Raw genomic sequence first — 15,268 nt, forward strand, 5'->3', positions numbered from 1 at the left:
TTTTTGCATATTTTAATCATAAATGGGCCAGAAAATGTCCCGTGAGTAAGTGCTTTGCCCATTTTTCCAGAAAAATGTTCAATATCTGGCAGTTATTTACAATTTACTGCATGTTAAAATAATGTATTAACAATTTAAAATGAAGAAAAAACCACTGCAGTTGTACATAAACACCATGTTTTGCATGGTAAATTTGAATTTTGAACAGTATAACACGTATTTAAAGTAACATTTGTTTGAGTCTTTGTCTCAATGTCCAAAAACATGCCCCCAAAAAATGGAAACTATGTACAGGCGTTTTTCCAATTCTCTCCTTTCTGGTGACAAAAACATTGATTTGCGGGTGATTTTGAATGATGGTAATAACCACATATTGACTTTGACGTGCAACTTCTCAGCTTTTTTGAGAAACACTGACCCAGATTTTTTCGAAGACATTGTGGGAACTTGATGATTTGTTGCAGCCCTAATTAGGTGACATTTGTCACAACGTATCAAATTCAACATTTCATTATATATAAGCTTGTCTCGAGTTTCAGTCACAGTTGTCGACATGTTAATATTTATTCGAAATTGCGGTCTGTTTTTGTGATTTATAGATTCATCCTGTTCTGTATTTATTTATATTAATTTTTTTTTTTTTTTTAAACACACACCTTTATTTGAAATGGTGTTCAATTTCATCTTGAATATTTTAATTGCATCAGTATCAAGATATACTTTTAAATTCAAATCACTGCACAGTTCATTTACCCAAATTGTTTTTCCCTCCTGACCAGAAACAACCTACCGCTCAAGTTTCTTTCTTTAGATATTTGATAAACTATTAGTATTTATATTTGTGCAATGCTTCTTGATTTACAGCATTTTTTTCCACACCTGCATAAGACTTTTTCATGGGAATATATGTTCCAGTAATCTGTATTTCATGTGTAAAATTAATGAATCATGTCCAAGATTGACATTCTTTGAAAACTAAAACCACAGTATAGCGTCTACACTTTAAACTTAAACCGTCATCACGACTGGTTTAAAGTCGGACATTTAAAACAAAGTATTCAAGATTGGACATGAGGTAAAATCCTGATGATTGACACGAATGAACTGAAAATGAACTTGTTTCGTGGATTAAAGAGACTCGGTGACGTTCCCTCTTCACCTCAGATATTTGCAGTCACTCATTGGTCGATGGTTACGTTTCACCGAGTGAACTCAGCCATGAACCCTTTAACTTTATATTAAATATCAGTGGCCTCGTGGCTTTGGTCTCGGCAGCCAAAAGAGAAACCGCTGCTTCCCAGCCTCCGTCTACAGTGTCAGTGTTCATTGTGATCTTTCCTAAAGCATGCCAAAATGTTATCTCACTGGCACCTCATGAAAAACATAATTTACTGTGTGAAGGAGTCACGGCGCTCCAGCGGCGCAGCAACATGGCATTTCCCAACTGCTTTCTGGGAACTGAGATTAGGAGTGATTTGTTTTAACAATTGCCAGGTCTCCCAGAGCAGAACTGAGTCCAAAAAAACCCCACAGTTTGTACAGTCAGCCAGATACAATCTAACCATACATGTGTGTGCTGATTATAGAAATGGTATGATCCATTCAAAGATGGGGAGGGTTGTAATAAACGGTATATCTGAGAATGTGCATGTTGGCAAGCAACGACCGAAGCTTATGGAAACACAGACAGAAGTGAACTGATGCTGCAATTATCTATGACAACACAAATGATTTCAGTGTGACGCACTTGGATTTCACTCTCTCATCACTCATTCAGTCCAAAAATTCAGATTTAGTGCATATGGATATTATTACTGAACTTATTGTCATCTTTTTCTCTTCCTCTTCCACTACTTTTACTTGATGTTGCATTTGGCAAAAACACATTATACATTATAAAGCTAAACTAAACTAAATCCAGGCCATTCTTTTTTTCAGTTGATTTTGATGCTCAGTCAACTTTGGATTCATTCTATGAATAATGTACACAACAGGCATCGTGTGAGCGAGTATACGAAAGAAAAAGAGCCGTCAGTGGCTTAAAGACGAGAAAAGCTCCATTACCGTTCACCATTGTTTGAAAGGATTCAGCCAGAAGTGTCTTAATTCTGTAAATGATAATAATAATAATAATAATAATAACCTTTCATACAAGTATTGCAGCTCAAAGTGCTTCACAATAAAAGGAAAATAACATTTAAAAAGAAATGGGATGCACATACAACACAACAATAAAGTAAAAAAGTAAAAAAAAAGATGCAAATAAAACTGTAAAATATACAACACGAGGTGCAGTTTATTTTAAATAAACTAAAAATGCAAATAAAACACAACACAGGGTGGAATAAAAAAGGAGCTAGTTGAAGGCTAGAGTTTACAAAAACGCTTTTACATACAAATCAAAATACACACACATATAAACAGTATAAATAATTGATTTAAGGCGCTTACAAAGAAAGAGCAATGACATAAAAGGATAAAAAGATAACAAAGGTGGCATCCCCAATTTTCTTCCGACCGTTTGTGTGGGAAATAGTTGATAGTTGATACATAATAATAACTGTGTTTGAGAATGTGTGGAGGGGAAATAATGTAGCACTGATGTGATACGGCTGCGTCACCGCTGCTCACTTTCAAAGGGCGACTATTGAGGTCACGCAGTTTATGTGCTTACAGACAGGTGCTTGTAAAACAATACAAGCATCTGTCTGGGACGTTTTATGAGAGGTTTAAACAAGTCATGTAATGATTTCCAAATGTTTCTTATAAACAGAATATAACATACATATCATATATATATGTTTGACTGTTTTACATGTTTTTTTTTTTACTGAATCTCAGACTAAAATCTTTAGTTGGTATAGTGCAGAGTGACAGATGTTTCTGATTCTGTTATCCAATACAGGTCTTTATGGTTGACTAAAGACGTGTGTGTTCTTTTATAAAGCTCACACACACACACACACACACACACACACACACACACACACACACACACACACACACACACACACACACACACACACACACACACACACACACACACACACACACCCACAAACTAACTAACTAAAAGCAGAAGAGTGACCAAATCGAGCACCGAATTGCATATTGAATTGTCCTTTATGAGCCATGGGAAAGAAGATTTCTTGTAAAACGTGGTCTTTCACTTCTCCAGAGATTCACTCTTGGCTTGCGTCTATCACATCATCATCTCGGATAGCATCTGCTTTGGATTGGACAATGAGTGTAGTATTTTTTCGCTCATATCATGCCTGCATCTGTGAAATTACAAAGTGCTCGGCCACTCCACTTTCCTGGGCTTCCCATCTCATTTCCACACAGCAGGAAACAAACATGCGGCTCTCAGAGGTCATTTGTGCCCTATAGAATATTTTAGAACAAGTGACGCAGACACATTGAAGATCAAATTTCAGTTTCAGTTTGACAGTTAACACAGTAGCCGTTTACATCGCAGGCTGTTAGACGTTAAAAAAAACTCAGCGTGCGACTGTGTATGATATTTAATTTCACTAATTTCCCATGCTGTAGTTTCTGATGTGCACCAGCTGTTCAACATCTGCACATGTTGCGTTTCCTGCCCGGAGTAAAAAAGGTCTGTCAATTCATAAAGCACATTTCCCATGCTTTGCGTGCTCGGCCTGATCCTGCTGCTTAAATTCTCCTCTGCAGTGCTCTGTATATGTGCTGCTGCTGCTGCTGCTGCTGCTGCTGCTGCTGCTGCTGCTGCTACTGCTGCTCCCTTTCTCCAAGGCTTGTAATCTGATCCCGGGCCCAAGTGAATGGACACCGTCCACAGTGCCACAAGGCAACCCTGTTTAATAGTTACGAGACAAGCCGGGGCCCCCCCCCCACCTCCCCCCCGTGTGCCGCCGCAAATCCCTTGTCACTGTGGACAGAAGATGAACAGCAGTGTGTGCAGCCTCCTCGAGTTAAGTTGGCATTTCCTTCAATGACTTCTTCACATCGATAAGAGCTCTCTACGGGAAACAGAGGACGAAGATAGAGGGGGGGGGGGGGGGGGGGAGTGGGGCACCAGTGAAATTGTTGGTATCATATAAGTCCTACTTGACAGAGACCATTTGTCAAGAGTTTATCTCTCATTTTGGACGCTCGTACAGAGCTGGAGCAGAGGTTTGAGAGTTAGGTTTTGGAGAAAGGAGTGGGTGGTCCCTTGGGATGGCGAGCCCCTTTCCCCCCCCCTCTAACCTCGCCCCCGGCAGAGCCATAAAGCTGCTGGGTATCTCTGTGGTATAAGTGGACAGAGTCACGACAGAGTGGACGCAGAATCTCCCTGGTCACAGTGTGGGAATATGTCCTCTCAGGAAGAGACAGGAATAATAATAATAATCAGATGACAGGGGTGGGGGGGATTCACTAGTAACTGCACCATCAAAGGCGACAGATGTGGGACTGCTTGGTTACGAGACATGGGAGCCCCCCCCCCTTTTGGGTTGAGCTCTCGCGTTGAATTCCGCATAATGGCCCCCTTCAGTTTTCCAAACCTTCCCGCATATACACGTCTGCGTGTTATGACCACGCCGTCACGGTTTCCCCCCATAAATCACCGACATCCCACTGTGTAATTAATCTCTCCATCTGCAGCGTTTGCTGGCTGCACAGGTGCCTGTGGGCTGGTGTTTCTTTACAGCCAGGTGTAGCCGAGTGCGCGCGGAGAGACCCACGGTTAGACGGTGGAACATTAGAGCCGAGTGGCAATTGTTCCGTTTTCAAAATATGTCAAAAGTGATAGATGGGGGGTTCAATACTAAGTGCTCGCTTTTGTATGTTGGAAGAATACACGAGCAGGTGTAAAGAAAAGGCCGTGATTCGTCTCTGATCGTGAGCACAAGGGCCGCTGATGATTAGTTAAACCCTTTTATGTCGACATGAATTGACATTAGAAGTCATGTTATTGATTAATCCTTTACACCATGAATGTATTGTCAGTGTCATCTGTCTGGAAATGCTGTCTCACTAATCTATTACTCACTGTTTTTGCCAGTCAAACCCAGTTAAAAAAGTCACTCTATGACTCAGCACATTTGAATTATGCAAGAATCCAAACCCAAACATCACAGTGCATTTGTGAGCTCCTTTTTCATTGCACAGTAAGACTGGAAATGTGTTTGCATTTAATTGTACCTTCTATATAATTAAACTGTGTGTCCATTTGTAAATTCAGTTTGTGGTAGTTAAATGAGATGTGAAAAGCGCCTTCCGCCGCCTCAAATACATGGGCTTTTCTTTTTTTTTGACAGATTGGTGCGATTGCAGAGGTTGACAGAAGCAATCAAAGGTCATTACATCTCTTCACAGTGGATGTGTTTGTTGAAAGCAACGTGGGAAATGCAGTCAGTTGTGTATTTTGTTACTTATCAGTCTGGCAAATTCCACGTTTTCCACAAAGATTTGTGCTGTAAAATGTACTGTTTATATTCGGTCACTGCAGTAAATCATCCTTTAGGAAGCATCCTTGGGTAACACGTGTTATAAACAGGCAAAAGTGATTCAAGTCTAATATATTTAAAACATTTTATTTGTGGTTTTTCACCCACGGACTGTACTGTACATACAAATGAGGACAGTTTTCTGGTTTCAAATCCAGAAACCTCAACCACAACTGTTTTTGCAACCAGAGATTCACCGACGTCACATACGACCACTCACATGTGCCGAGCGCTTTCATCTAATCTTCCCTAAATGGCACCAATTTAGAATTGAAATCATGCCCTATTGTAGAAGACCTACAACTGACGACAAAGGGAAAAATTATTGCAGACACTGTAAATCAAACGTTAAGCAAGGGTCATTTTCCCATAGACGTCTATTCAAATGGACTTCTTTTTGCAACCGGTTGCCAGAGTTGCTCCCTGGTGGCTATTAAAAATGTTTCTACTTCTGGTTTGGAGAATAAATCAATTCAAATATATAAATGGTTTATGAATTTTCCAAATTATAACTGATGAGGAAGCGGCAGAACACATGCATACCATTATTCGTCCTGCTGATATTTTGTGTGTATGTGAATGTGTGTGAGAGAGACGGTGTGTGTGCTGTTAAGCCACCACCAGCCTCCTTTTAATCCCAGGTCATTCAGCTCTGCTTAAACAGTGAGCCTCAGAATGTAAACACAGCCTTATTAACCACGCCAGACTCCGTAACCTTCAACCATGACTCAGGCTTCAGTTTCATATGCGGATTGTGCTTCTTTGCATATTTGCATTATGTAATACATCCACCCCGACTCCAAACATTTATCCTTTTTATCCTTAAGATTTTTCCTTTTCTATTTTTTGCCTGCTCATGTAACATCAGGCAACAGCTGAGCATCACAGACAGAGGCTTGTGGAGACAAAGTATCTTGGTCAGAGAGCTTGTTTTGCTTAATTGGGGCCTTTAACCTTGCAACTTTATAGTAGGGGCTGATCTTTCTAATCACAGAAGCTGCCCTGCTATCCAAGCTGCCAAAACAACCTAATACCAAAAAGAAAAACCTTATCTCAGACGATGGCACGGCAGCATAGACATTTAACAGGCATCCCTGTGAGCCCTATATCTCGTCCCGTGGATTTTCTGCCACGGGATAGTCTGTCGGTCTCATCTCCAGTGGGAGCTCCTGTTCCTCCTCATGCTGATGTGTTTACAGGCCACAACCAAACACCCGGTGACTGGCCCAAAGTTCGTCAGTGTCTGTTTACGCTGCGAGCCAGAGTATGCACGTCATCGCTGATCCAAGGGAGCCAAGGGGTTGCGCCCTGTGGGAGTCCGAGCAGGACTCAAGGGAGGTGCAGGTGCATGAGCCGGAGCCAGAACTCATCGTGAGTGTCCCAGCTGCAGCGTCACGATGAGAAAGTGATCGTTTCTCCAGGATTCTTCTACTTGCCGCTCAGTTCATGCGGAGTGCTGCAAACAACAACAATAAAGCTGCAGTGCTCCCAGAAAAGCTAGCCCCACAGTGCTTGACTATCTAAAGTGGGAAACACCACAGCATGACGTTTTTTTAGCAAAATTGCCTTGTTTGTGTTATTCCATGAGAAAGTTGGGAGCTCTTGGAACGGCTCCATGCGCTCACACAGCTCTGTACCTAAAGGCAGTGCCTCGTCATGTGATCGAGCTGAGGGACGGCCACCCTTCCCATGGTGCTCATGTTCCTCCCCGAGTCCCCCGGGGGCATGAAGGGCCAGGTTTGCCTCAACTAGGGACGGACGCAGAAACGGAGTGGGTGCGACAGCACAAGCGCAAGACAGAAAAAAAAAAAAAAAAGAGCCATCTGTTTCTCATCTCGATGGGAAAATTCCCCTGATTCTGGAGATTAGGATGGAGTCCCCCAGACAGAGCACTCTGGCTCCTCCGAGGCTCACCATTTGTAAGCAGGCTCCCTCAAGCCTCGTTGGCTCTAGTCCAGAGTAGCCAATTTGATAGAGTGAGCCTCTGTTTGCATTGCTGTGACACTCTCACTACGAGAATGGTGCATAAAACATATGCACAAACGATAATTGGTCTCATATTATGAGTAAATATTCTTGTAATTCCTGATGTAGCTGTGTCTCATGATGGGCCTCACCACCCTGCAGCCATTCATCTATGGTTACTATGATACCAGGTGCTCTGTTTATTTTCTCCTGATTAGCACTTGTTCACGGTTCAGGGTGTGGGGTGGTGTCACTTAGTGGTCTGTGTTCATTCAACACCAGCTCCTTCCACTGTTCAAAGCTTATCACAACACCTTCAAACACCCCACCTCCCCAAACTCTGTCAGACCTTCTGATCTTTGTTGATCTTACAGCTGGGATTGTCAAACAACAGCTTTCGATCATTTCCCAAGCCAATTGCCCAGGATGTAAAAAAAAAAAAAAGCCATTGGAAACATAGTTTTGTGTCGTCTGAAAGCAATCATGCCTGTAATCACACTTGATATTTTCGTGGATGTCGCAGCCTTGCAAACAGGACGCGTGTCCTGTTCTTCATCAGAGATGAGTATTGGAAAGACCTCACAGTTGGTTTTTTCAAAGCGTCTCAGCTCTGATCCGTCAGCTAAGCACGTGTGGATTACTGAAATCTCTGCAAATGTAATAAGAAAGCCGAAGGTTGTAGAGCCGTGAAGGACTGCCAAGCTCAACATCATCAGCAGTAGTGAGGTTTTGTTTGTGTATATTGTTTAATAGTGTGTCTTACCTGTTTGAGAGGTGTGTGTTGATCAGTTGATGGTTTATTCCTGACAGTGATGGTCTAAATCCATAAGCTACCATTCAAATGGTTTGGGGTCATGATACAATTTTTTGTGTTGTGTTTTCCATTAAAAGTCACACTTTTATTCATCAAAAGAGTTGTGAAATGAATAGAAAATATAGTCAAGACATTGACAAGATTAGAAATAAATAAAAATAAATTTTTATTCAAAATAATAATTTTGCCCTTTCGTCAAAGAACCAGCAAAACTGTTTTGCTGGTTCGTTTGCAGCTAGAATAGTCGTTTACCACATTAACAGTGTATAGAGTGTATTTCTGATTCAATGTTCTTTTCATAGAACAAAGCTTTTCCTTAAAAAATAAGGACATTTCTAAGTGACCCCGAACTTTTGAACGGTAGTGTATGATGTGCAGATGAAATCAGACCCTGCAAAACAAAACAATCTCAGTTTTCTCTTTTCCGGGCAACGGAAAATTAATACTCAGCCAGTGTCATTGAAAGAGTTTCCTTTATAAAAAAAAAAAAAATCCATACCGGTTAGTCACAGAGAGCTGAGGCTAATTCGATTGAGTGAAAAAAGATGCTTTGGTCAGACCTCCACTTAGTTAATACAATGCGTGTTCACTCTGCAGACCGAGTGTCACTGTCTGTGTGTTTTACCCACTCTGGTGGTCCTCATTTATCTGTCCCCTCTGGGCACAGCGCCATCTGGGATTGGTTGTCTCTACCATCTCCCTGGCAGCAGACACTTAATCACAGGAGTAAAACAACAAATATACATGTTGTCTGTGGTGAGTCTCATGTAAGTGCACAGTAGCCATGAAGCATTTAGCTCTGTCTTCTTCTTCTTCTTCTTTTTTTAAACCAGAGTGAGTGTACTGATGATCATAAATGGCACTGCAGCCAAATTCCCATCAGTCCAGTGTCCTATTTATTTTTTCAAGTTATTAACTTTCCCTGGCTCTTTGACCTCCACTAACCCTCTCTCTGCTCCGCTCCCATTTCCTTGTTTCCTTGTGTCCTTGTTCTTACGAGCTATAGCTATTTGAGTGAATGTATTTCTCTTTACAAAAACAAATCTCAGTGCACAATTTGGCTCGGGCTGCTGTTGGAGCACAGATGAACTTCACCTAAGTTCATCTAAGTCTTGCTCAGGCCATGGCCTACTTTTGTAATGTTTTCTTTCAGGGTCATTTCAAGACAAACCCTGTAACGTTACATCAGTTAAGTTCAGGCATTATTGCACTGCAGTGTTTTTTGAGTCATAAAAAGTACTTCACTTAGGAACCAAGGCGCTGATAGAAAAGTACTTTCTTTTCTTTAATTAAAAAAAAGAGATTGCACTGCGTAATCAGTAATTTTTTTGTGTAAATCTGCCAATGTAAGAAAGCAAATAGGCATATTTTCCCTAATATTCATCCAGAGGCAGCATCATTAACAAGCAACCATTGCAGAAATTACAGCTACTGTCAATTTGTTGAAGTTGGTGAGCGTTGCTAATGTTTGTGCTTTTCCCCAGAGGAAATCTTTTCAAAATCGTCCACACAGTCCTTGATGGAGGATAAACTTTTTTTAAAGATTAAAAAAAAAAAAAAAACTCAGTAGACTGAAAAATAAACAGCGGCATTCAAATGCAGTCCAGTAAATCTTGCTGCCTAATTCATATTTACTTAACTGTCTCCAACTTCTTGGGATAAATCTAATCTCACTGCCAATCAATCTCAGTGCAACATGTACTATTAAAAGGTAAACTCCATGCATCACCACAGCCTCTTTTATCTGGTTTAATAACATGTCAGGGAGCTGGAAAAAAGGTCTTGTTCGTTTACAGCGAAGTATGTTTACATAGTATTCTGAGTACACCTGCTGGCTTTAACATTATATTTACATTAAACATCATTCTGGGGTTATTATTTAAAAGGAATGTTTAAACATGAGAGAGATGTTAACAATACAACTAATTTATCTGCTTAACGGCCCCAGGCTGTATCACCACCAACATTGTCAACCTATGAACTTGTGAGTGTGCTCCACATATGGGACCTCTTAATGGAGTTTAGAGTACGACCACAGGCCTGAGTTACAACCTGCTCTGTGACTGCTGGACCACTTCCGCGCCGTTTGCGCCACTCGTTCTTCATTTATAAAGCTTGCGGCTTTTATAACTGGCGGCGACACAGGCCGCAGTAACTCACCCTCGGTGCCGTTTTTCCTTTACTTTGTTACCAACTGCAGGAATTCGTCCTCACAGCTTGTGATGGTAATGAAATTTTATTTTAGACAAACAGTCCACTTCCTGTCTGCTGCTATTGTGCACCAGGTTTCTGCAGAGTTACTGTAAACTTGCAAAACCTTTGTGAAATGTCAATTGAATAAAAAAAATACTCTAAAACAAATAAAAAATATTTAAAACACAGTTACAATGACTAAAGGAAGTGTTTAAAGGTGCATTATGTAATAAATCTAAAGCAACTGGCCATAAAATCCCCCTAATATGTCACTGAGACTCAGGAATAATGTTCATATAACAAACAGTACAGCCAAAATATTTGCATTAAAAAAATATTTAGCAGACTGCAAATCATGTTTTGGCATGTGGCGCCACCTACCGCCGTCTAGCAATCTTTGCAGTCAGTAGAGTCTCAGCTGCCGAGCAACCACGGGTTGCCAGTTACGTCAGAAAACGAAACCTAAAAGACCTCGGTGTTTTGAATTTGAATGTAGTAACCGTTTTTTGGCCACATTCTTACATATGGCACCTTTAACATGTTGGTGAATGTACGTATTGCTACTACTTAGTATAGCCTGCTATTAGCTTAGCTTCAACACTTTTATTGTTGGTATTTGAACAAAAAACATTATGTAATTCTTTCACATGACAAACAATTTTATTCAAAACCTTTTGTCTAAAATAGCTCCAGCACATTGACCACAAATTGCAAATTGGAGAGTATTTTACTTTGGATAAAGGTAGATAAGTTGTCTAGCTTTCATGCTAAGCTATGCTAACCAGTTTCAAGCACAATGTGTATGCGCTGGTGCATTTAAGTAGTCTCATTTTCCAAGTTATGAAATTGTTGTTTGTGCGTTCATGCGCTTTGAAATCAGAACGTGAAAAAGAATATAATAATAAAAAAAAGCCTAACATGGAGAAAGAGGAAACAATCAGTGCGTTTACATGCATGTTAAAAGTATGATTCTAATCGGACTAAGACAATAAGACAATCATTTGGTTTTCTCAGTGTCATTTAAGAAAGCTAGTCTGACTAAAATTGAGCCTTAGTCGGACTAACATACCTGGATAATGTGATTCATAGTCCGATTACTCCTGCATATACGCTTTAGGCCTGTACATACTCTGCAAGATCATGTCCATATGTCATTGAAAACAAATTACAGAATTACAAAAACGCCATCTGCCAGTGGTGACCAAGACACAGCTGCATCTATTTGGAGATTCCTGCAGTGACTAATTCGTAATACTTCCCGGGCTAAAATAACTTCCAATTGTCCGTCACCGTGTTGACTGGCTTCCTTACGACACAAAACAATGAGCATGAAAACAGGACGACACCTGACAAACATTGGACAACAGGTCGGAGACAAAAATAACGTCAGTGCGCTATGTATGTTCGGTGTAAACAGGATTTGACGCGTTTTAAAGGTGAAAGAATTTGTTGCTGATATAATGCTTAATACCTTAGGTAACAGTAAGCAGCTTTTTACTCATGGCTTAAGCACTTCCTACTACACTGCCAGATTTTCTTCTTTTTTTTTTTCAAATAGGCTATAGTTTTCTTCGCAGTAATACAGTTTGTGTGCGAAGAAAGGATTTCATGGTTTGTCACAGCTAATTAATGGCAGGAAAAGAGGGTCTGGGTGTTAAATGTTGCCATATCCTGTTTGGGTCTGCTGTCCAGGTGGTTCAACATGAGTAAAATCATATTACACCGTCTCCCAGAATCCTCCCGTTAGATGTATCCTTGTGTTTATTTTAACATCTGTATTATTGGTTGCTGCGTCTAACATACTAGTGAACTCCGCAATGGACACAGTTGGTCCTCAATGTGAGGCGATACACACGCGAGTGTGAATTAATCTCGACGAATTACGGTGATTAACTTCTGTCTTGAGCAGAAACTGCGGTCTCCCTGAAGGGCTCTAACTATTGTTAATGAGATCCTTCAAAGAGGGGGCTCTCCGGCTGTCTACCTTCCCCTTAAAGGCCCCACTGTGGAGGAAACCAACGCCGCCCCAACAATGATGAATGGACATCATTAATGTTATTCATCTGTTTACCTTTTACTCAGCAATCTGGGAAAATGAGGGGTCAACCGCAAAAGGGAAATGTGCTTACTTTGGCACTCCAGTTCCTGAGAGCCACCCGTTTGGTGCACACATCCACTGACACTGCAGACTGTGAAGGACTCGTTCGATCGACCCGTTGACACTCCTTCAATCACGGAGCCTTATCTGCAAACCCAAATAAAGGGGACATTTTGATAGTGTCTGCTCCGAGTAAAATTTTAACAAGATGAACATACAACGTTAATGAGAGGAACTCCATCAAGACAAAACACACGGTTATCACTATCTGCTCTTTAGTAAAAGCAGCGTGGGCCCCAAGGTCGTTTCACATTCTGACGGCAGTGACGTCCATCTCCACTGGCATACGATATCATGAGTGGAGCTGCACGTTTATTTGCCTTGTCAGCTTGTATTTAGAAAGCAAACACTTTGAGTTGTCTTATTAGGCCCCCGATCAGCTGTGGCACCGTTAAAGACGCCGATGGATCACTGAGCAGATGTTGAGATGGTGTTAAGAATCTGGTTCTGTCTTCTCTGCCAACAAAAAGAACCCGTGTGGAGGAGAAGCTCTGTTGTTTGACTGAGCCTCTGAAAACCCTTCAAATAAAACCTAAGAAATACTGGGAGCCACAAGTGTCTTCTGCTCATGAGTATAATGAGTATGAGAGGAGGGTTATGTTATTTATGTACTTTGCAAAAAACACTATTATGCTATATGCATTGTTCATACATTCTATCAGTAGAAATACTACTATTACTAATATCAGTACCACTTCTACTTATATTACCACTACTATCTCAACTACTACAACTACTACTATATGAAAGGCCATACGACTATTACTACTACTTCTCCTACTGTACTATTGTACTACTACTACTACCATTACTATCACAACTATTACTACTACTATCACAACTATAAGCCATACTACTATCACTACTACCACTACTACTACTACTACTACCACTACTATCACAACAACTACAACTACTACTACCACAACTACTACTACTACTATATGAAAAGCCATACTACTATCACTATCACTACTACTACTCCTACTGTACTATTGTACTACTACTACCATTACTATCGTAACTATTAGTACTTCTACTATCACTACTATAAGCCGTACTACTATCACTACTACCACTACTACTATCACAACTACTACAACTACTACTACCGCAACTACTACTACTTCTATATGAAAAGCCATACTACTATCATTACTACTACCCCTATTACTACTACTTGTACTACTACTATTACCACTATTATCACAACTATTACAACTACGATTACCATTACTACTACTACTATCACCACTATAAACCGTACTACTTTCACTACTACCACTACTTATACTACTACTATCATTACTACTACATGAAAAGCCATATTGCTATCACGACTGCTACTTCTACTACCACCACTATCACTAGCCGTACTACTACTATCACTGCTACTACTAACACTACTATATGAAAAGCTGCTATCTCTACTATCACTACTACTACTACTACTACCACCACAACTACTACTACTATCACTCAAATAAAAGTTGACCTTTCCATTGCTTTTCCATACTTTCTTATTACCATGGACTGCTGCTAATCACCAAATGTGCCTGGTTCTGTGCGTTATGTGTATGTATTCGCTCCTTTTTACTTATCGTTACTTGTTTCAAAATAATATATTTAAAAATGAAAGAATTAATCACACACCATTTAGGTAATCAATATTCAGCAGTGAGGTGGATGTACAGAGTCCAAAAGTGACGGAAGAACGTTCCAGAGTGACGGCTCAGTGAGAACAGGGAGGACGGGACAGTAACAAACTAATTGTGGGGTTTCATCTCCCTGAAGAACAACGTCTTCTGCCAGACAAGTCAAGTCAGAGCGCCCATGGAGAACACTGTGTTGTGGGTTGTGGAGGAGAAGGGTTCACTCACTGCCTCAAGTGTCAGGGGGTGTTTAGACACATTACACTCACGAGTGTGTGGTCTGTACAATAGCACTAGGCAGCGGAGCTTCTCAGCACTGTGGACGGAATGTGTGGAAGCCCACAAGGAATCCTTTCGTTCCAGGCTTTCTGCAAACACAGAAGTCCCACACTGGAGATTAACTCTGTGTGTCAACAGTAGTGGAATCTTCCTGCTGTGTCTCTGCAAACAGTGCACTAAACGCTGACAATCCCAGAGGGAAAATCTGGGCCCGGCGACAACTATTTCACCCATGTTTAATGTTTACCTCGAGGACTCCTCAGAAGATGTGAGATGCGGTGAATCTGTATACGGTGTTAAATCACCCGGTGTATAGTCTAGAAATCAGAAATGAAGCCCATTTACAGCATCACAGAATACAGCAGCTGAAAGGAAAAGAGAAAGAAAGAAAAAAATCCCCATGAGTGAGTTCAGTGAAGACACATGATGTCCTCAGAAGGGGAGGAGATTTAAATGGCCAGCTTGTGAGAAGGTAGTGTGGGGGCAATTAGAGGCAAGTGTGTGTTTGTGGAGGCTGGAGCTCAGAGCTGCAGTGAAAACTGAAAGTGGGTGTGTGAATGTGTATGTGCATGTGTGTGCGTGTGTTTTTTTTAAGCGGATCATTTTGTATTTATTTAAAAAAAAAAAAACTTAAAGAAAGCATTATAATATTGGCCTTTTATTGCTCAGGGAGTTCATCCACAGGGTTTTTTACGCGCGCGTCAGCGGAGCTGCGGGACGTCACGCTCCTCGTCAC

Source organism: Microchirus variegatus, assembly GCF_963457635.1.
Source record: "Microchirus variegatus genome assembly, chromosome: 2".
NCBI classification, from domain to species: Eukaryota; Metazoa; Chordata; class Actinopteri; order Pleuronectiformes; family Soleidae; genus Microchirus; species Microchirus variegatus.